The 21,916-nt window shown below is 41.6% G+C and overlaps 1 pseudogene; it reads left to right on the top strand.

The window, feature by feature from the left end:
• The first annotated feature begins 508 nt into the window (after window positions 1–508).
• Window positions 509–14,654, top strand: LOC138145816 (protein PRRC2A pseudogene; annotated as a pseudogene).
• Window positions 14,655–21,916: the final 7,262 nt, after the last annotated feature.

The following is a 21,916-nucleotide window of genomic DNA, read 5'->3' as shown; positions in this document are numbered from 1 at the left end:
AGCAGCAGAGAATCGATCCATGTTCTGTTGCGTTTCAGCCTCAGAGGCTGCAGTGAATACACCATCATTTGCAAACAAAAGTAGCATACCCACTCTCCCTTCACTTTCATCATGCCTTGTAGGCTTTTCAAGATAAATAATTTACAAGCAGTGTGGTAGCTGACCTTGATGCTGTTTTTGTTCTCCTTGAAGGCTTCATACAATAACAGAAAACATCATGCTAAAAAGAATGGGAGCAAACACCCTACTTCATTCCACTGGTAACTGGGAAAGCATGAGATAGCATTGTCCATCATCCAGAACTTGTGCAAGTAAGCTGCCATGAAACTGATTTGTGCAAATCCAGAGACATGTCCATCCCAAATGTTCTAATGGGCTATCTGCAGCTGACCTATGGTCGAGCCTTCCAAACTTATATTGAACTGATCAGCCACAGCAGAGCACACTGTACCCTGATTCCAATATCATGATGTCATTGGTCTTCTTTGAAAACGAAGGATGAACGACAATGGGGCTCCAAGAGGAACACATGATTAAGCAAGGAATGGAGTGTCCTGCACAAGGTAATCCTTCCTTAAAACTATTTAACCCATGCTAATTTTATTTAATATATCACTGCCATTCAATTAAATTCAAAACTTATTAAACACCTACTTTGTGCAAGTTAAGAGTTGGGGGTACAAAGACCAAAATAAAACAATTCCTACACTACATTATATTAGATACTAGAGGGTAGTTACAACATGCATTCAGATAAGTGTACATACAAGGCATTTAACGAGTTGTAATAGAATAGCTGTCAATCTAGAAGTGAGAAGGGTGCTGCCAGGTTTGAGTCAAGTCAAGTCAAGCCAATAATCACATGGCCTGAGAAGCTTCCTCTGGCTTTTTTCCCACTCACAGAGAGAAGCACAAAATCTGGCCGATTGCTGATGCTGTGAGCCAAGCATTAAGTCAGAAGAGACCATCGCAAATATTAAAGACTCCATTGGAGACTTTTGTATAAACACTCCTTTCCAGTTCAGCAGCAAAATCATTACCCATAGTAAGTCAACAGGAAAGAGTCATAGAAGACTGGTGCATGTCTGAAATGGAGGATGGGGATCTCTATTATGTCTTAGCATGCATTTCTGGAAGGAGGCTTCCCAGATCTTCTCCTGGGTTGGCACCTAGGAAAGTTGATTGCACATGCTTGGACTAGGCCCCCCATTTGTTAGTCCTACCCTAACTTTATACTCACAAATTAATTTCCAGTGAAGGGGGAAAAGGGGAGGGATGTAAGGTGAGGAATATTTGTGAAAGGACTGGGAATGGAAAAGGAAGGGAAGGGAACAAGCATTTATTTAGCTCCTCCTATTTCCCAGGCATTGTACAAAGTTCTTCACAAATATCTCATTTGATCAGCACTACCTGAGAGGTAGTGCTGTTGTGATCCCCATTTTACAACTGAGTGTAAGTTGTTCACCTGGGTCACATAGCTAGGAAGTGTTTGAGGCTGGATTTGCACTCCCGTCTTCTTGAGTTCCCTCACTGTGCTCAATCTACTGAGATACCCAGCTGCTAACATGAAGTGCCTTTTGCTAATAATAGAAAAGAGCTTCCACTCTGTGCATTGGAAGAATAGGGTTGAAAAGCATAGGGGACCCAAGAAACGAAAAGGATTTGGGTGCCACCTATGGGTATGAGGGCACAGGGAGCAATGGCTACTGAGGGGAGACATAGGACAGACAGTAGATTGTCAATCTTGATTTATCTATATAGCAAGAGGTAAAAGGAGGGGTTGGGGAGTGTCAGGTCAGAAGAACAATCACTGGTCCTGCTTAGTGGTCAGAGCAAACTTGGTCAAGTGCTGGAGCCTGGCTTGTTATCAGGGACTGAGATGTTTTTGATGTCCCCAACTTGCAATCACCAGTCAGGGGCACTGGTCTAAGCCCTTAAGAAGGTTTTATACTAGTCCCAAGGTGACTCTAAATATCTGAAGTGCAAGGAGAGAGGAGAGGAAACTATCAAGAGGAGCCCCACGAAAGGATAACCAAAGGCATGGCAGATTGGAACTTGGCCAGAAGGCTAATCTAATTGTTGTTTCAGGGCCCAGACTGCCTCTGTTCATTAACTCCATTCACCTCCCATCAAATGACATCTGTCCATGGAAAGCTTCACTTGTTCACCATCCCTTCAGTCGCAGAGTGCTTTGTTTGATTTGCCAGCTCACCCACAGTCCCAAAAAATAGCCCCTGTTTCCAGCTTCTCTTTTCTGTGAGAGCCTACCTAAGCAGTTCCATCCTTTCTCTCCCTCCTATCTTGAATACATAAATGCTGAATTGCAAATTCCCTTCAGGTTGCTTGGATCAAGCAAGGCAGGGGCTAAGGGGTGGAATTGAATCCAGTAATTCTGAATTGGATCAAAAACTCAATTATCACCTTACCAGCTGACAGGCTAAATCTTTCCCAATTCACAGCAACTAAATGATTAACCCCACCCCGCCCCACCCCACCCCCGAAAAATCTGTGATTATGCAGACCTTTTTCTCAAGCATTCCCTCTGGATGCCCTGATGATTTCAATGCCCCTGTTTTCCTCTCAGAGTTACACGACTGGATTAGAAAATCTTTGTGTTTTCCTCAGAAACTAGCGAATGAAAGTATAAACCCCATTCTTCCTTCAAGCCATTTCTGGAATGTGGCTCCCCAGTACAGAGAACTAACCTATGGGGACTGAGGCTCATTTCCTCACTCACTCAATTATGAAAATCACCACAGCCTTGCACTGGACCTCACCTTCCACCCAAACTGACCTCTGAATTATAGCCAGTAACCGAGGCTTGGTAGTTAGTATGTGTTGGATATTTTTTGTTGCTTTTTTTTTTTCAATACTACAAAGTATTGCCCTATGTCAAATTGATTTAGATTATCAATTGTGATCAAAGTAAATAATTAGCTGGGACTTCAAATATGAATCTTTCTTCCTCTCTTTTTTCCTTTCCCTTTTTCTTCCCCCCTTCTCTTCTCAATTATGCAATTGAATCATGTGTGTGTGTGTGTGTGTGTACAATTACACATACACATGTATGTATATGTAGATATAGACAGATAAAAATTTTAAGGGACTTTAATGATCATTTTTTTCTAGGGATTCTATATCCTTTTGTCATAGATCCCTTTAGCAAAGTCTGGGAAAGCCTATAGACTTTCTCAAAATGAGTAGTGCATAAAATAAAAAATACAGGATTACAAAGGAAACCAGTTATATTGAACTTAGTTATATGTTGTGTTTTTTTAAATTCATAATCCCCAGAATACCCTTCATCTAGTACGATGTCCTAATTTTACAAGTGAGGATACTGAGGCCCAGAGTAAGGAAGTGATTTTTCTCAAAGTCCTACCGGGATCTCATAGCATAGGCAGCATTTGAACTCAGGTCTACTGATTCCAAATCCAGGACTCTTTCTGTTCTACTGTGCTGCACTGCTATATAATAGCATGTGTTCTGTATTGGATTGCATTGTATTGTATTGTATTTTATCATGTTAGATTGTATTGTATTATATACATATGTATATGTAAATATATATAATTATTTTATATTGTGTTGTATTATGTTAGAAAATACTTCCTAGCAACCTAACTTTTGGTTTATGCAAGTGACCAATAATTACAAAGTTTGTTGTTATGTTTGTGGCTGGGGTTCTTCTTAATGCCACCCCTGCATGCTTCATTGCTTGCCAAAGCTCCACAGTTGTACTCAGAAATCCTCAAATGTCCAATTACTTGCCAGGCTCACACGCCTTTAGAGCAACACTAAATCCAAAAGCCTTTTCTGAGATCTCACTACCCGTGACTTTTCTGCATTATAATCCTTCTTCTGGAGATTCTCTTTTCTAACTCTACTTTCTCCTGATTATCTTCCTGTTCAACAGCAAATTCCTAGTTTTATTCACTTCCTATTCCCTAAATATGAGTGTCCCCCAAGACACTCCACATCTTCCTCAACACTCTCTTAAATCCCACCTTGTACAGAAAGCCTATCCTGGTATCTTTCTCTTATTCACTGCTAGTGCCTCTCCTGCATTTCCATCTTAGTATGTCTATAATTGTTTGCATATTGTCTTCCCCATTAGAATGTGAGATCCTTGAAGGCAAGAACCTTGTGTTTGCCTTCTGTGTTTATTTATTTAAGGGATTAGTACAGTGCCTGGCACATAGCAAGTTCTTAATAAATACTTATTTAGTAACTTAAAAAAAAAAGTCTTACTAGCTCCCCCAGCACTCAGCCCCCACCAGGTTTTACACATAGTAATTGTTTAATAAATATTCATCTTGTAACAGAAGGGTGATCAAAGAAACCTTGATTGAGCTCCAAAATTCACTTAATGGAATTATAGGATGTGAGATGTTGAGAGGTCCATTTGCTTTTTGTAAAGGCAATAGACTTTGAGTGGTCAATTTGCATATGAAAATGTCCAGAAATAGTCACTGGGGTTTGACTCAGACATCTGAATATCCTTTGGGTGTGGATGGTTATGGTGCTCTTGGTCTTTTTCTCTGGCCATTTATTGACACGGTCACCAGGAGAGACCTAGAGTTTAAAATATTAAACCAACTCTGGTCAACTTGAGAATGTCTCTTGCAGAGTGCATCAAAAGGACAAAATATCTCTGGTTCAAGTACCTCCTCTATCCAGTAAGCAATGGTGTCTAGCATCAGAAGTACATGGCTTTTGGTGATATGCTTAAGTGCATACTGAGAGTGAAATCTAAGGATATTACTTCCTGAATCCCAGCCTTCTAGTGAAGAGAGTTGAAAAGAGATTCATTTCTTGAGGGCATTAGACTCTTGAGGACTTGCCATACCCCTTTATAACCCAGGAGAGGGAAAGGAGACTTCTGTCCTTCCTAGCAGTAGTGCTGAGGTGCAAGATCAGCAAACTGAGGTGCAAGGTGTGTGTGTGTGTGTGTGTGTGTGTGTGTGTGTGTGTGTGTGTGTGTGTGTGTGTGTGTGTGTGATGGTGTCATTTCGAAAGAATTTGTTCAGGCTATCTTCAAACCAAGTAAAGGCATTTATTCTGATAACACATCAAGAAAGCTCTTCTATAAGGGAGGTTGAAGCACCTTAAGGGAGTCATCTCCTTAAGGGATAGAGTCACTTAAGGGAGATGGCTCTTTAAGGGAGACACCTGCTAGCCAGGAGAAGCTAGGGACTCTTACAGAGGAAAACCTGCCATGAGCAGGGAGATGAGGTCATCAAGGCAAAGGGGTGATGATAACTTAGAGTTTTCCACATATCTAGGCACATCTAGATTCTTCAGCCCATTTGCTCAGGGAAGAGGGGCTCCTATTAGTTTCAGTATTTATTGACCAGCCTACTTGAATCTTGTTATCTCACTGTCAATCTATTAACACAGGGCAAAAGGGCCATAGTGAAAGGAGACAGGTGTGTAGGTACAATCTGAGAGGGAAATTCAAGGGCATAATTTCCTGAATGCCAACCTTCTGGTCAAGATGAAGGTCAAAGAGAGAAAGAACTTGATGCCTAGGGCAGGGATCCTCCAGCTTTAGAGATGGCAGGCTTCAGAGTAGAGGGTCCAAGGGAGGAAAACTAGGAAGATTCCTGCTGATCCTAAGGTCAGCGTTCTTATTCTCCCTAAGGTGCCCTAGGACAACAGCTGAGTCCAAAGCTAAAGGCCGCAGAAGCCAAGCTGAGTGAATTTAGAAGTGGTAAAGACCACAATCAAGAGCCCATTCATGATCTACACTTAATCAGAAATTCTAAGAATTCACTTCAACATTTGGTTGATTGAGTGGTATTGTTGTTCAGTCATTTTCAGTCATGTTCAAGTTTTCATGGCCCCATTTGAAGTTTTCTTGCTTTTCTTTTCTTGTCCAACTCATTTCACAGATGAGGAAATTGAAGCAAACAGGGTTAAGTGAATTGCCAGGTTATAGAGATAGTAAGTGTCTGAGGCTCGATTTGAACTCATGTCTTCCTGACTCTATCTGCTCTTAGTTGACTGGTAACTGAGTATAAATGAACACCAACTTATACTCAGCCCAATGGAGTGATGCAACCTACAAAGACACCCGTTCAATGAAAATATATATATGAAAATCACAAGATGATATAAGAGGTCTTACACTGCCAGTGCCTAGAGTCATTAGCTAGCCATCCACTCATGTTCCCCACATAACCCATCATGTATAATCTCTGTGCTTTCTCACTTTCCCTATTGATCGTATGTCTGTTTGCAAAATAGCATGCCTCAACTTTTTGGGATAAGATATGCTCCGTTGTAGGTTTTCTTACTAAGCTATCCTAGTAAGTTCATTTTCTTTGAGTTAATTGTATTTTCTAGCTAGCTACTGAAAGACAGACATATCAACAAGGGCTTGTGAGCAATAGTTCTAGTAGTGTGAACCTAGAGAAATTTCTTGGACTTGGAATTTCATCCCCTGTGGAACTTTCCCTATGAATGAATGCAAGATGGAGGGAGCCAACATGGCACCACAGGTAACTGAGCTAAAAAACTGGCTATGATCCTTATCAGCTACATGTTATTAGAATGATTCCGTATGCATTTAACAGAAGATTCTGTCAGTAGTAAATGGAAAACTGGACTTTAAGTGAGGAAGTCTAGGTTCAAATCCACCCCTGATGCTGCCTGTGTAACCCTGGGCAAATTACTTTAGGTCTGTGTGCCTGAGACAACTCCCTGCTAAGTCATCAGGTTTCTATTTATTGGTGAAGAGAATCCCCATGCCAGGAATTTAACATGCTGACCAAATCATAGATGCTTGGAGTGTTTATGAATTGAAAGGTGACAAACAGCTGTGGCTATTAAGTATGTGAATACCGAAGGTATTCACTAGTAGGAGAAAATGTAACACTATTAAATATTCATTGTACCCATTCACACAGAGGGAAGGGCAACACTGATTTATACACCCCAGTCCTCTACCCTCCCAATATCCACACATAAGGAAATTCCAGCTTCTACTTTTATTTGACTGGTGATAGTATAAATGGATGTCAACTTATACCAATGATGAATGTAGCTTTAAAATACTTTCTAAACCAACACCATTCTCCCACTTCTCTGTAATCTCTCAGAATTTATAAATGCTGAGGGTTTTCCAAGTAGAACAAGTGTTGCAATTACACTCTTTTGATTTAATGTAAATTTTCACAGTATAGTCAGAAATACATATACATATTTGATATATGTGTGTGTATATAAAAATATTAGCTATGTGCAATGAAGTAGGCCTAACACTAAAAGTCTACTCATCATCAACTTTATTGTTAATTCTCCATCATTCAGCAAATTAATTGGAGTCAGGAAGACCTGGGTTCAATCTTGCCTCTGATAAATATCAGCCAAGTGTCCATGGACAAGCCAAGCCACTTAACACAAAGTACACTAGACATAACTTGAAGATGAGCTAGAGAAGAGTAAGGAGTGTTTTCCCCATGGGAATCACATGCATTCATAAAATCATAAATCTGAACCAAAAGAATTATGGTTAGGAAAAATGTTTTAATAGAGGTTTCTGTTAGGATTAATAACTATGACAGAGATTTGAGCTGTGTCTAAGACAGCAATCCATCAACAAGTACATATTAGGTGTCAACCTTATGGCTGATACTGGTAAATGCTGGGAATACAAAGACAAAGCTGAAACAGTTCCTGCCCTCAAGAAGCTTTTATTTCATAGGGGAGGTAATTGTACAGCAGATGGCATCTAGGATCCCAGGAGGCCTGTAATATTTCTTAGGAACCACAGAGTGAGGAGGGATTGTGCTATAGAGACTGACTCATGATCTCTGTAAAAAATCATACGCTTCATGGGTAAAGTGACTTATTCACACTGGCTATTTAAAGGACCTTCTATCTTCCTTCTCTGTTAGAGTGATGAGTTTAGAGAGGTTTATTTTCCAAGCCACTGAAAGAAAAGGGAAATGAAAATATATTTGTGTGGAACATGTATGATAGTTTTATCACTGTTTTACAATTTATAGAGAATGAGAATTGGGCCCTGGGCTTTCACTGGCACAGAGAACTCATGCATGAGGAAGGTGGGCAATAGTTTTTCTGCAATTTGCAGTTTTAGTTGTCGAGAACAATGACAAGACAAGGGACATGTCTAAGGTCATACATCCAGTCAGAGATGAAACTATTGGGCTTTATACAAAAAGAAACAACATAGAATATGGTTTATTTTTTGTAATGTTGTACAAGGGGCATCCTTTGAACATTTTTCCCATACACTTCTGAACATACTTGTGATGTACATGGTAAATGCTCATCTTTCTATAAGTTATCTCCTCTTTCATAATCTAGGGTAACTAAAATGAATGATACTAGTTGACCATCATCTTCAGCAACCTCTCCATGGACTCATGAAGGAGCAAGGTAAACCCCTCTGCGAGGAATAAGATTATACAAACCAAGGCCCTAGTTCTGATCACTTCATTCTGCATCAGTTCATAGAAGTCTTCCTAGTTTCCTCTAAAACTGTCCATTTCGTCATTTCTTATGGCACATTAACACTCCATTATACTCCTATACTGTAACTTGTTTAGCTATTCCCCATAGGAAGATACTCTCTTAGTTTCTAATTTTTGCCTACTAAAAAAAAGACTTTTTTTTAAACTTTTTTTTTCATTATTTTATAGCTGGGTCCTTTTCCTCTTTCTTTTGTCTTGGTATTGTTGGGTGGTAACTTTCTGAGCATAGTTCCAGAATGGCTGGACGAGTTCACAACTCCACCAACAATACTTTAATAACACCCCCCCCCCCCAAAGTCCCATCACCATTTGTTATTTTCATTCAATTTTGCCAATCTGATGAATGTGAGGGAGTCATTTGCATTTCTCTAATTGGTTGGTTGTTGTCATTCATTCTCAAAAAGGACTAAAATGACATCACTTTGTTGGGGTCATAAAGTGCAGTGAGTCTGACTGTGGCTGATCAGGTCAGTATGAGCTTGGAAGGCTCTACCACAGGTCATGCACAAATAGTCCTTATGAACAGCTGGAGTGGAGCTGTCTCTAAATTTCTACATCTCATATGTTTCTTTTGAGCTGCTGCAATTCTGGTTCACTCATAGAGCACAGCACCTTTTTTGATGAAGTCATGCCATGCTGGGTATTCCTTTGCCAGTGTCTCCCATGTCTCACAATAGATTCCAAAGTTCTTCAGGGAAACCTTGAACATGTCTTTGCATTGCTTCTGACCTCTGTGTGAGTTCTTTGTAAAACAGTCTTTTAGGCAAATATACATTTGGCATTTGAACAACATGCAGCCCATCAGAGTTGCACTCTTGGTAGTAAAGTTTGAAAGTTTGCTAGTTGAACTCGAGAAAGAACCTCAGTGTCTGGTACCTTATCTTGCTGGGTTATCTTAATTATTTGAAACCTTTTTTCATGTAACTACTGATAACCTGGATTTCTTCCTCTGAAAACTGCCATTTCACACCATTTGGTCAGTTATCAATTAGAGAATTATTCTTATAAATTGAAATAAATCCTCTATATGCCTTAGAAATGAGATTTTATCAGAGAAACTTGCTGGAAAGTCATCCCCCAGTTTCCTGCCTCACCAAGCAAATAAAAGACAACACTTTTTAACATCATTAGTTCTTTTTGTATTACAAAGAACAGATAATAAAATGGTGAGCTAACTTTGCAAACTTCTTTCCCTAGGAGAGAGACAGAGGTTATTTGTGCAGTAATACTGCTAAGACCTGGTGCAAAAATTAACGTTGTTTCTTTTTTCCCCCCTGAAAATTCTGTCCATGACTTGCCATTCCATTCCCCCGTCCAGGCTCTGCTTCCCCCTTTCCCTGTACTGTAGGCTGATTTCTTAGGCCCTTAAGACTTTATTTTACCTCTCTGCTTTTAGCCTCTTTTTGAAACAGACTTTTAATCAAGTAATATACTATATTAAGTGAGATCTATTTCGAAACTAAGTTCTTCCTGATTTGCCCTACCTCTCTGCTCCATTATCTTTTTTCTCTACCCCAGCATTTTTTTACAATTCAATTCTCTAACCCCCCTCTTCAGAAAAAACTGTCTATGTCTTTTTTTCTAAATGCTCTAGTTAGACTTGCTGATTTCTTCCTTAAGAGCCTTAATTCCTACCCATCTATCTTTAAGATTTGAAGCTAATTCTTTGATTGCTCTTCTGTATCATTCCTGGGGTTCTTGGAGTAGATCCATAGTCATGTGAGAGAGCCTTTCCAAATTTGATGTACTACTATCCCATTCTTGTGGAGCTTTTGATACAATTTTCCTTGTTATAAACTACTTGTCCATTGAAATGGCTCTTTTCTCCTAATGTTTATTCATTTTTTTATCTCATTTACCTGTCCTCTGTAATTATCAATCATTTTGCTGGTTTTTCTTTGCTGCCCTTGCTGAAAATTTTACTTACTGCCAATCCTTACCTTCTGAAGTACCAAGGTTGTTGTACATTTTGATGCCTATTCTCTTCTCTCACATCACCTGGTTCAAATAAGGTTTGGATTCCCCAAAGAAATAGGTTGGCCAGTTGAAATACTATGTTTGGAAAACTACAAATATCTACGTTATTTGGGTTTGTTCTTAACTTTAACTAGTTTCATGCTTCTGCAATTCATCGTCGAATCTATAGCTGATTTTCTTTAGTTCCTAGGCTGGACCCAGATTCCCTGGGGTGAAGGTACACTGCTGAGAGAGGTGCTCTAAGAAACTTTTTGCACTTTGATCTTCTTTTCACCTTTCTCTCATTTTTATTTCTTGTTTTCTCCTGTATTGTATTAAATATGTAGCTTGTGTATGCTCTGACCCAGAGCCAGAAAAGGCATATCTCCCTTAAGGGTCCCAGAGGGTAACCCTGAATATTTGGAAAGTTTCTTCTCTATTACCATTAGCTCAAGCCCTCACTGGCAATTTTCCTTCTCATCCTTGGGGGTCAGTTTCTAGCATGCAATTTCCATTTAACTACTTAATATCAATGAACTTTTACAAAGAAATATTTACTTCAAAGATACGGCAAACAAGCATATATAATTCTACAGGATATAAACTCCCTAGGATTTTCCATGTGCAAAGGTTGCAGTTGACTCACCAATTTCTTGTCTAAAAGTAACTGTCTGAAAGTGATCCTTGCAAGATGAAGACTCATTTGTTTCAGCTACCACTGGGCTAGAGTCTTGAAGGTTACTCCCAAAAGTTGTTCCCTATTCCTTGGGGCATTGATGCCATCATGCTAGCTGCAAAACCTGGCCTGTATTCTGACTCATATTCCTGTGACTCACATTACCACCACCACCCCCCCCCCCATCTGTAAATTCCACTCTCTTTAGTAGAACAGAAAAGAAAAATTTTAAAGTCAAGGACTAAGGCCTGTTTCTCTGGTCCATATGGCCTTAGGACAGAGAAGACTCCTAATGACTTATGACTTAAGTCTATCACCAGACACTGAGTGAATCAGGCACCAAAGAAAGACAAAGAAAAAGACAACTAAAGCCTTCTGCATGCCTCCATAGTCAGCCACAGACTCACATTCACCATGTGGCTAATCAATAGGAAGGAGTTACAGGACTACAGTTTTTCTAAAGTATTTCCATTATATATCATCATGCTTCTCTTAGAGATAAGCTCTCTAGCATCTTCCATGTGCAGAGGTTGTATCAATGGAACAACCTAATGGGGTCTGTGCATGACTCCATCAGACCCCTATTACAAATAGTTGTAACCAGTATTATATCAATGGTCCCCCTCGTTGCTTTTACTTTCTTGTTCCCCATACTTATTATCACAAGCCCATTTCATTCTTTTGTGCCTTGGGACTGATCTAATTCACTATGATTTTCAACATGCTTTTTGAGATAGGTTCCCTACATATACTGCTTAAGTCTATGTCAAAAATTTTAATAATGAAAAGGATCATAGGGCTGATCCAAACCAGCCTGAATGCTTTGGGAAGAGCAAGGGAAAAAATGGGGGCAAGAAGGATAGAAGAGATAGGATCTCAACTCACTCTGGGAGGAAGAACTATGCTCCACTCCCAAAGTGGAGTGGAGTATAAGACTTCCAGGGAGTTAACATTTAAGTTCTTTGCCTAAAATTATAGCTTGAGGGTTTCAGGCTGTCCTGGACTATATTAAAGATTATGGGAGATGAAAATTTGGGGGAAGGAGAACACAGCAGAAGAACCAGTACAAAAGGAACTGGTAAGTTAGTCTTAAATTATTTTTTTTCTTTAAGAATCATTTGTAGCACTAGAACCCAGACCAGGCCAACGAGGAGTGGGAGACAGCATCAGAGAGCAGTGATTTTGCCAGTGAGCCTTGGGGAGACAAAGAAGCCCCGGGACCTACCCTGATAACCCCCAAAGTAGTGGGAACCCCTGGCAGGGGAGGTGGAGGGATTGGGGAAAGTCCTGGGGTCCCATCCATGCCCCGAGGTGAGCTGAGCCAGAGAGTCAAAGACCTGAGCAAGTGTAGTTTCTCCAGCCAGCGACCTGGCATGGAATGGCAGAACTGACACCCAGGACCAGGGGAAAGACTGGTGGTGGAGGAGGCAGCGGGGTCCCTGGGGGAAGGGCTGGGGATCAAAAGGAGCTGGCCCTCACCCAAGCACTGAAGCTGACCCCCAGAGGAACATCCCCTGGGACTTCCCCTGCTTCCCCCACCCCAGCAGCTCTGCTGTTTTCCACCTGAACAATCATCCACAGAGACCTAGCTGGTATCCAGCAGGCCTTGGCCCAACTCAGTAGCCGACAGGGGTGTGCAGCTGCCCAGGGCCCCCCAAGTCCCAGGCCAGGGGTCCCCCAGCCCCTCAGGGTCCCTCTTTGCGGAGCCAGGGCCATTGGTGAGGGGGGGTGAGTGGGACTTCCTGGGACTCTACTGGGGTTAATCCCTTCTCCCCCACAAACATCGTGATCGTCCTCCTTGAAAGCCAGAGCTGCTGCAGGAGGAGAATTTGCCCCCTCCTCATAGTCCTGGATTCCTAGGTCCCAAACCAGAGGGACCCCATCCACGGGGAGAACCCAGAGATGCAGACACAGAGGCCCTGGCCCCCCATATGTAGAATCATTTGCATATTACTGCCAGCAGAAAGAGTTATCGACTTGGCTCAGTGGAACCCTGGATGGAGCCCCTCAGCCCTTTTGAAGATGTGGCTGGCACGCAGATGAGTCCGACAGGGGGGTGGATCTGAGTGGCCAATCTGCAGCCAGTGAAGTTCCCCTGATGGGGGAGGGTGCATCCAAGTGGCCTGGAGGCCCCTCACCCCTGAGCACTGCCCCTGGTGAGGGTCCATCTGGCTCTGAACCCACCAAGGAGACATCTACCTGCCTCCTGTGATGGGGACAAGAAGGAGCCACCTCTGCCCCCTGGTCCCATAGGCACAGAATGATCCCAGCAAGTAGATCGAGGGCCCTCTCACCGAATCAACCTGGTCTCCCTATAAAATGTGGAACCAGTGACCAGGACTCTGACCTCTGCCTGGTGGTGGGAGGCAGCTTAAAGCCAAAGAAGGGCCTGAGGTGCCTGCTGCAGTACCTAAGGACTGGGCATTGCTCCCCTTTGGTCCCACCTCAGTTGAGCCATCATCCAAAAGTCTGGGCCCCAGCCAGTGTGGCTCAGAACACAACCCCGCAGGTGTCCACCTATACCCTGAGGTCTTCTCCAGCAACCTAGGGCCTCCAGGCACCCAGGTCCCAGGGGGAAAAGTGGACTCTCAGCTGTACCTCACTAATGGTGGCTTCCTTCCAGGGACCTCTTCACTGTACCCCTACAGGTCACAACCCCTCTATTTACCCCGTGGCCCAGCCCCTGCTTCAGCCCTGCTTTCAGGTGTAGCCCTCAAGGGACAGTTCCTGGATTTCTCAACATTACAGACAGCAGAGCTGGGGAAACTGCCATCTGGGGGTGTCCTCTATCCCCTACCTTCCTTCCTCTACCCACCAGCCTTCTGTCCCAGTCCCCTGCCTGACCCCTCTTTGTTGCAGGTGTGCCTGGACCTGCCATCCCCTTCAGATTTCTACTCTACTCCTCTGCAGCCTGGTGGCCAAAATGGCTTCCTGCCCCCAGCTGCCCCCACCCAACAGATGCTGCTACCAGTAGTGGAGTCCCAGCTACCTGTGGTGAACTTTAGCTCCTTGCCTCCACCTCCTCCTGCCCCACCTCCACTTTCTCTGCTGCCTGTGGACCCTGCCCTATAGCCCCCCAGTCTGGCTGTCTACCCTCACCTGCTCCAGCAGCCCACGTGCTACCCTCACCCTCCTGGCCTTTCCCTCCCAGCTTGGGGAGAGCAGAGCTACACCCAATGGAACTAAAGCCATTCCAGAATTATCAAAAACTGACCAACCTCAGGGGACCTGGGGCTCGAATCCCCCCAGCTGGAAGGCCCTTCTCTGGTCTCAGCTCCCAATTCAAGGCCCTACCCACTGGCCATAGTGGTGTTGGTGTGTTCCACACCCAGAGCTTTGACCTCTACCAGCAGTTTGACTCCATGTGTACCTGCCCTCAGGCCTCCCCACCAGATGCCCTGCACTGGATGTCGAAGCCCTGGGAGTGGGCAGGGCCACCCTCACATGAGGGTCCACCCCAGCAGGCAAAGGAGTCAGGGCCCCGTGGGGACAAGGATCCTGGGTTGCCCCCACCCCACTAAGGGAGCTGATTCCCCCCACCCCCATTCCCCCAGGGCCTGTACATAGATATTAATATATAAGGGGGAAGGGGGTGGGTGGAAAGGGGTTGTGGGGCTGGGGCCTCCCTCCCCTTCCCCCTCTTCCCCTGGGCCCCTAAAAAAAAGGATTAAAAAAAAAGAATTATTTGTAGTATATTCTTTCCTCCTTACTTTTCTTAGTATTGATAAGGGTTGTTTTTTTTTTACTTGAAACTTCTTTACTTATATTACTTGGTGGATGTGAGGATAGCATTGCCCTTAGGATGCTTCTCTCTCTACCATTTTCCCAGAATTTTCACAGAGTATTTTTCTAATCAACACTGGGCCAGTGCTATGTGCTTTAACCATCCTTCCTTATTTCATCAATTCTTGGCAAAGGTTCATAAAAGTGATCAAAACTGAGAGTTCTCTTAGTCACCAAGGTATTTGTCCAGTGTCCCTGCACAATATAGATCAAAATGTTAACCTGATTCAAGTACCATAGTAATGTTTGTTGGTTTTCTTTCTCATGAAATTCACCAGATCACTGTCATCCAAGCTCAAAATTTTAGTCATCCTGTCCCATTACATCCAATCATTTCCTAAGACCTCTCAATAATCTTTCTGCAAAATCTCTTACATCCAGTTCTATTACTTTTGTCTACCTAAACTCTTATAATAGCCTCCTAACTGGTTTCTCTGGCTCCATTCCCCACCCTGACTCCAGTCTCCATTACATAGGTTTGCAAGCACAATAGTAGTAATAGTTCACATTTATATAGTGTTTTAAGGTTTGCAGAGAGTCTGATTCTCACAACACTGCAAGGTAGGTGCTATTTTCAGATAAATAACTGATACTCAGGGAATTTAAGTGACTTGCTCAGTGTTACATAGCCAGTAAATGAGTCAAAATCAAGATGTCAGAGGCAAAATTGAAATCTAGGTACATCTTGTTCCACAACCAGCACTGTGCCCGTTACTTCGTACTGCCATATCTATCATGCCGTACTCTTTTGCCCAAAAGACTTTATTTCATATGTTGTTAATCTTTTTTGTGTGCATTATGGATGCTTTGGCAGTTTGGTGAAGCCTAAGGTTGATAAATACACAAAATAAAATTACATAAGGTTACAAAAGAAATCAACTATATTGAAATACAGTTTTCAGAATATTTTAAAGTTAAAACAATTACACAGACCTCGGATTAAAAGCCCTCATTTTAGTGGCTCTCAATATTGTCAAGCCTATATTAAAATAAGATCAACAAGGCAACAGAGTAAAGCATTTATTGAGAGTCAAAGAATTGCAATTCGGAACAATGCACAGTCTTAGAGAAGTTCAGTGAGGTAATCTGCACTCAGCAGGGGAAGCTAGGTAGGTAGGTACAATGGGTGGTTCACAAGTTATTTTTTGCAGGGTGATAGCACATTCCTAGAAAAATCACAACTTCTGTTTTAAGCTGCTTCTAGCCAACAGAAGCAGGCCACTGACTGGGCCCCAAGCCAGGGTCACCTATAAAGTCCACAGAATAGCTGAACTTCAAGAAGGGAATGGTTGCAGAAATGTCCTTTAGAACCATCTTTGTTTAGGAGCAGAGGCAGTTAGAAACTTCCAGCCACAGCAGAGATTCCCATGAGTTTATCTTGGGGCTTGGGGATGATTAGAAATTGCTATCAGAACAGAGTAGGAGTTCCAGAGTCTTCCATGGGATTTTCTAGGGGTTGACAATATCTAAAAAGAACAGCATCCTTTGAATGGTATTTAAGGTTCTTCCCAATTTAACCTCTACCTTCCTTTTCCCAACTAGGTCCCTGTAATGACACAGCCAAACTGAACCCTTCCTACACTTCCCCAAATATTTTCTATTTTTCTGCTCATGCCATGGTCTTCTGCATGCAGTTGTCCTCAGAACCAACTCTGCTTATTGAAATCTGATCCATTATCCAAAGCCCTTCCCAAATGTCAGATGGTAAACTATAATGGAAAGAACTCTGATCAGGATATTAGCAGATTTCGATTCTAATCCTAGCTCTGCTACTATCAAATTCTCATATCATCTAACAAACAAGGGGGCTGGACTAGATGATTTATCTCTAAAACCCATTTCAAGAATTTTCATTCCTCCCTGATGCCTTCCTAATCAGCCCACCAGAAATGATTTCTTTTCTCTAAAAGCCCATTATGTTGCATTCCTACCTTTCTCATGGAATTGTTCTCCCATTCTGGGGTATATTGTAATTATATGTATTTATCTTATTTCCCCTCTTTGACTAGAAGTCTCTTGAGGGCAGGCTTATGACATATTTGTATACCTCAAGACTCCTAGAAGAGGGCCTTCCAAATAGTAGCTGCCCAAATACTTGCTTGAACAGAAAAAAAGAAGATACAGAAAATAATAGTACCCTATTAGTCATAGTTACAGAAAAATAAACTCTAACATAGGAGCCAGTATGTGGCCTGCAATAAAGTGGTATTTAGGATTGAAAAAACAGTCAGGGTGGGAGAAGTAAACTGCTTTTTTCAGGCATGATCACATCCCCTAATCCCTGGATTGGGATTTACTGAGGATTGAAAGAGACCATTAAACTGTTTTATATATGTATTCTCTCTAGTCAGAAATATATTTTAGGGGGCTGCTAGGTGGCACAGTGAATAAAGCAACAGCCTTGGAGTCAGGAGGACCTGAGTTCAAATCTGACCTCAGACACTTAACACTAAACTAGTCGTGTGACCTTGGGCAAGTCACTTAACCCCAAGTGCCATACCTTCCCCCCCTCCAAAAAGCAAAAAAGAAAAATCTTTTAAAAAATGCATTACAGGTGATGCTTTTGTTTTGTCAAGGAGTATGAATGGGCATATTTTTGTAGAAGGGATATTTGGACTTCAAAGCCTAAGTCAGGCCCCTCTCCTCTAACTATCACAAATTACTTTTCTAACACCTAAGAGATGACTGTCTGAATTTAAGGATAGAGCAGTACAATTTTTAATGCTTGACTTCTTCTGTTATGACAGTTTGTGCAAATAAACACAATTCAAAATCTTCTGTCCATATAAACATTCAAAGACAGATGGAATTCCAACTATAATAATAATAGCTAATATTGATATGACACATCAAGGTTTGCAAAATGCTTTACATATATTAGCTCCATTGATCCTATGTTGAGGCATTTTACAGAAGAACCTGAGACAAAAATTTAAATGATTTCATTAGGGTCTCACAGCTAGAAAGTGCCTTTCTTCTAAAGATACCAAGATATTTAAATAAGATCTTCTTGTATTCAGTGTGTAGGGTGTATGGGTGTTGAAGGAGGACTTCGTACCTCTGGTGTGAGGGTTTGCTGACCCCTTTTCAGGGATGCTCATCCACTGTTAGTGTCTACCAGGCACTCAGTTCTCACCTGTGACCCTAAGAAGCTGTGGTGTGTATAGCGGCCATACTCAGGTGAAACCATCTTGGCCAAGAGGCTAACCCAGGTTGAGGTTACCTTCAACCCATTGGTGAGTTAGGTGAATGGCTACTCCAAACATGTGAAGACTTCCTCTGCAGAATGGGTGGATGAGAAAAATTTGTTCCAATTACTAGCACTTAGAAGTTTGTCAAGCATTGAAGACACCAAGGTTATTCACTGCATTCCAGGCATTACCATTACCAGTGGTCTTGACTTTTGTTCTGCCACTGGACTTTGATGACTCTGGAAGAGAAAGGGATGCTGCCAACTTTATGCAACTCTGACTCCCTTAAATCCAATTCATGACCAAGTCAAGACATTACCTGTGATATCATTGGTCCTCCAGCAATATTGCATTCAAGACAGTGAAAGCAGATAGACATGAACTAGGTTCAAGTCACAGCTCTATAATTAACTATTTGTGTGATCTTAGGCAAGGCCTCCATTTCTTCCTCCAGAGGAGGGAAAAAACAAAGACTTAGAAATATGTTATCTGTACAGTCCCTTCTAGCTCCAATATTTTATGGTTAAAAAACATCTAGAGTATTGTGTTTAATTCTAGATGCCACATTGTAAGAAAGATGTTGATTAGATGAGGATTACCAGGATGATGCGGGCCCCCAAGAGTGGTTGAAGGGAATAAAAATGGTTAACCAAGAAGAGAGACAGCTCAGAGGAGACATGAAAGTTATATTCAAGAATTTAAAGAGCTGCTGCTTTGAAGAGAGAATAGATTATACTACTTCTCCCCAGAGGTCAGAACTAGAAGTAATGGCTAGAAGTTGTAAAAATACAAAAATAAGCTCAATGTAAGGAAAAACATTCTACTCACCAGCATTATCCTAGATCTGCGGTCTGTCTTGGGAGACAGCTGAGTCCCTCTCACTTTTGATGTTTGAACAGAGCCTGAATGATCTTTTGCCAGGATTGTTGTAAAGGAGATTCCTCTTTAGGTATGGAGAGGGCTACATAAACTCAGAGGTCTCTTCCAACTATGAGATCAAAAGCCTACCTCATCCAAAAAATAAATATTACATATGCTTTTTCTTCATTAGAATAACTTCAGTTTATAGAGTGCACTGCTAATGAGATCACTCAAAGTTCTATAAAATTGTGAAATCAGGTTAATCCAACTAGGAGAATGAATTAATTATAGACCATGAAAGCAATCATTCTTACCTTTGACTCTAACAAGTACAAAGCAGAAATGTTAAGTGAGCCAATGATTAGTGAGTTCATGTAAGTAAGAGTACCTAATGACCACATGCCACAGGAAAAGATTCGAGGAAATGTGGATCATTTCATCTTAATTGGCCAGCAATGAAATAAAGTCAGAAATTCCTAAGCTTAGTAGCATGTCTCAGGACTTATTGAACTCTAAAATCATATTTCAACTTTTTAAAAAGGTTTACCTCCTCCATTTGCAATCTCTGAATAAGAAAATTCACCAAAAAGTGCTTTACATTGAAGGAATAATAAAATTACCCAAATGTCAGAAGGCAAAGTCCTTTAGAGTAGAAACCATCATTTCTCTATATGTCATGCAATGAGTTGGAGAGTTTTAGGAAACTTCCAGCATCCAGTAGTATGATGTGTGTGTGCATGTATACAAAATATTCAGTTTAGGTTCCTCTTGTTGTTTTCATTGAAGACATCAGGAAAGTTTATGACTTATAGTATTTAAGAGTAGAGGTAGATTGAGCCCTCTATAAAAAAGCAAGCCAGTTTCAAAATGTTACTTTTATTTTGCTTTTTTGGAGGGGGTAAGGCTGGGCAATTGGGATTAGGTGACTTGCCCAAGGTCACATGGCTAGTAAGTGTTAAGTATCTGAGGCCAGATTTTAACTCAGGTCCTCCTGACTTCAGGGTCAGTGCTCTCTCTATTCACTGCACCACCTAGCCACCCAGCAAGCCAGTTTCTAACCCAGCATTTGGGTACCTGGCAACTTGGAGGAGAGAACAACACAACCAAACCTGAGAGAGGAAATTATTCAGTTTGGTGAAGGAAAAAGAGGAAGGAGGTGAGCTTCAGTTTCTGCCCCATCACCCCCCCCCCAGGTCCATAGAAGGATCTTGTGAACTTTGGAGGGCTAAAGGACTGCTCATCAGCATCCTGACAATATCCCCAGAACACTAGTGACTGGTGATGGAAACCAAAGTCATATTAGACAAACTGAAGAAAAGAAGCTTCAAGACTTTGCAAGGATCCCAGCAGAAAGATTTGCCATACCAAAGGGGAATTTAATAAAGGCCTTACAAAAGAGAGAACAATAATAACTAATAACAGTACCTAACATCTGTATTGCTTTATGTGCCAGACACTGTGTGTGAAAGACCTTACAAGTTTTATCTTATTTGATTCTCACAAAAACCCTGGGAGGCAGGTGTTATTATCTCCATTTCACAGAAACAAAAATAGAGGTTTGATGACTTGCCCGAGAATCACACAGCTAGCATGTATATGAAGCCAGATTTGAACTCCCATCTTCCTGACTCTTGGCCTAGCACTCTATCTGCTGGTCCACCGGGATGCCCACTTCTAGAAGCTCTAATTCACATACCAACCTCCCCCTTTATCACATATGTTCTAATCTTGAGGCTGCTTTCCCTTGGTCTCGACATATACTTGTGGGAGTTTATGCCTCCTATTTGGGGAAATATTTTTATCCACTATTCTTACTATATCAGCTTAGTTAATACTCATTTATAAAAGCAAATTGTCTGGCTTGCTAATTGATATCAACTGATAAATCATTAGGGAGAGGCATACTAGTGGTGGCTTGTGAGCTATTCCATTAGAAAGACACCCCTACCCCTTAAACTCTCCCAGTGTGAGATGAGGAGAGGAGGGACCTAGCCTTCCTGTGCAAATGGGGTTTGGAGAGGTTAGTTTCAGAACCTATACTACATATTAATAGTCTGTATGGCACATAGTATATGTTATATAAACTCTCACTTTCTTCCTTCTTCCCTTCTTTCTGTAAGTCTAATGAGATGGCAAAATTTTTGATAGGTTTTTTTTTTTTTGCTACACTATTGTCCCCAAAACAATCTTTAGCTCTTGACATGTATATAATGAAGGAGAATTGAAGACAAAAACCTTCCTTCTTATATTTAGTTATTGTTCTGGTTCAAATTCATGTCCATGTTAACCTGGAGGGGATATTGAGAATTTCCAACCCTAAGTAAGATAGTTGTCTGGTATAATGGACTAGACCAATGGAGTGATGTCCTCCATAGACAAAATGTCCTGAAGCAACCATAAGACGAGGGCAGCAACATACCAGATGGAGAAGATTGTTGCAAAACCAAGCAGAGAAAAGTAGAGACCAGCTGGAGGATCTCACCAGAGGACATCATCAATCTTATAGCATCTGAGGTATGAGTTGCCTGGTCACAAATGTGTCCTGGTCACATAAGTTCCTGACACATGACAATGCACCCATCAGTGACATAGATATTTACTGGTCATCTGTATTCCTTCCATGTGTGCCCTCCATATATGTTTTCTGACCACACATGTTCTTTGCATGTGTTTTCTTACCCTAAATAACGTGGTAACAAAGGTACAAAGTGTAGACTGGGTACAGGGGTTGAGGGGTAAGAATCTCTCGTTACTTTCTTTGCTTTTAATTTTGTTCATTTGAAGTATTGTGTCTTATGACTGGCTGATAAAAGTATACAAATTGTTGGGGACTCAAGGTGCTAAAATTTTCATATGTGCTGATCCACAGAATACCTTGATAATAAGCCCTGGTAGCTTTTCTAGAGGCATCACATGAAGCAGGTATCCAAATTTTCAAGGAATTCTTG

This window comes from Petaurus breviceps, unplaced genomic scaffold (genome assembly GCF_028583685.1).
Source record: "Petaurus breviceps papuanus isolate PSGF00001 unplaced genomic scaffold, PetGlider_PUasm1.0 90750, whole genome shotgun sequence".
Classification (NCBI taxonomy): Eukaryota; Metazoa; Chordata; class Mammalia; order Diprotodontia; family Petauridae; genus Petaurus; species Petaurus breviceps.
The sequence above is the reverse complement of the archived record's forward strand: the minus strand, read 5'-3'. Positions and strand labels throughout refer to the sequence as shown.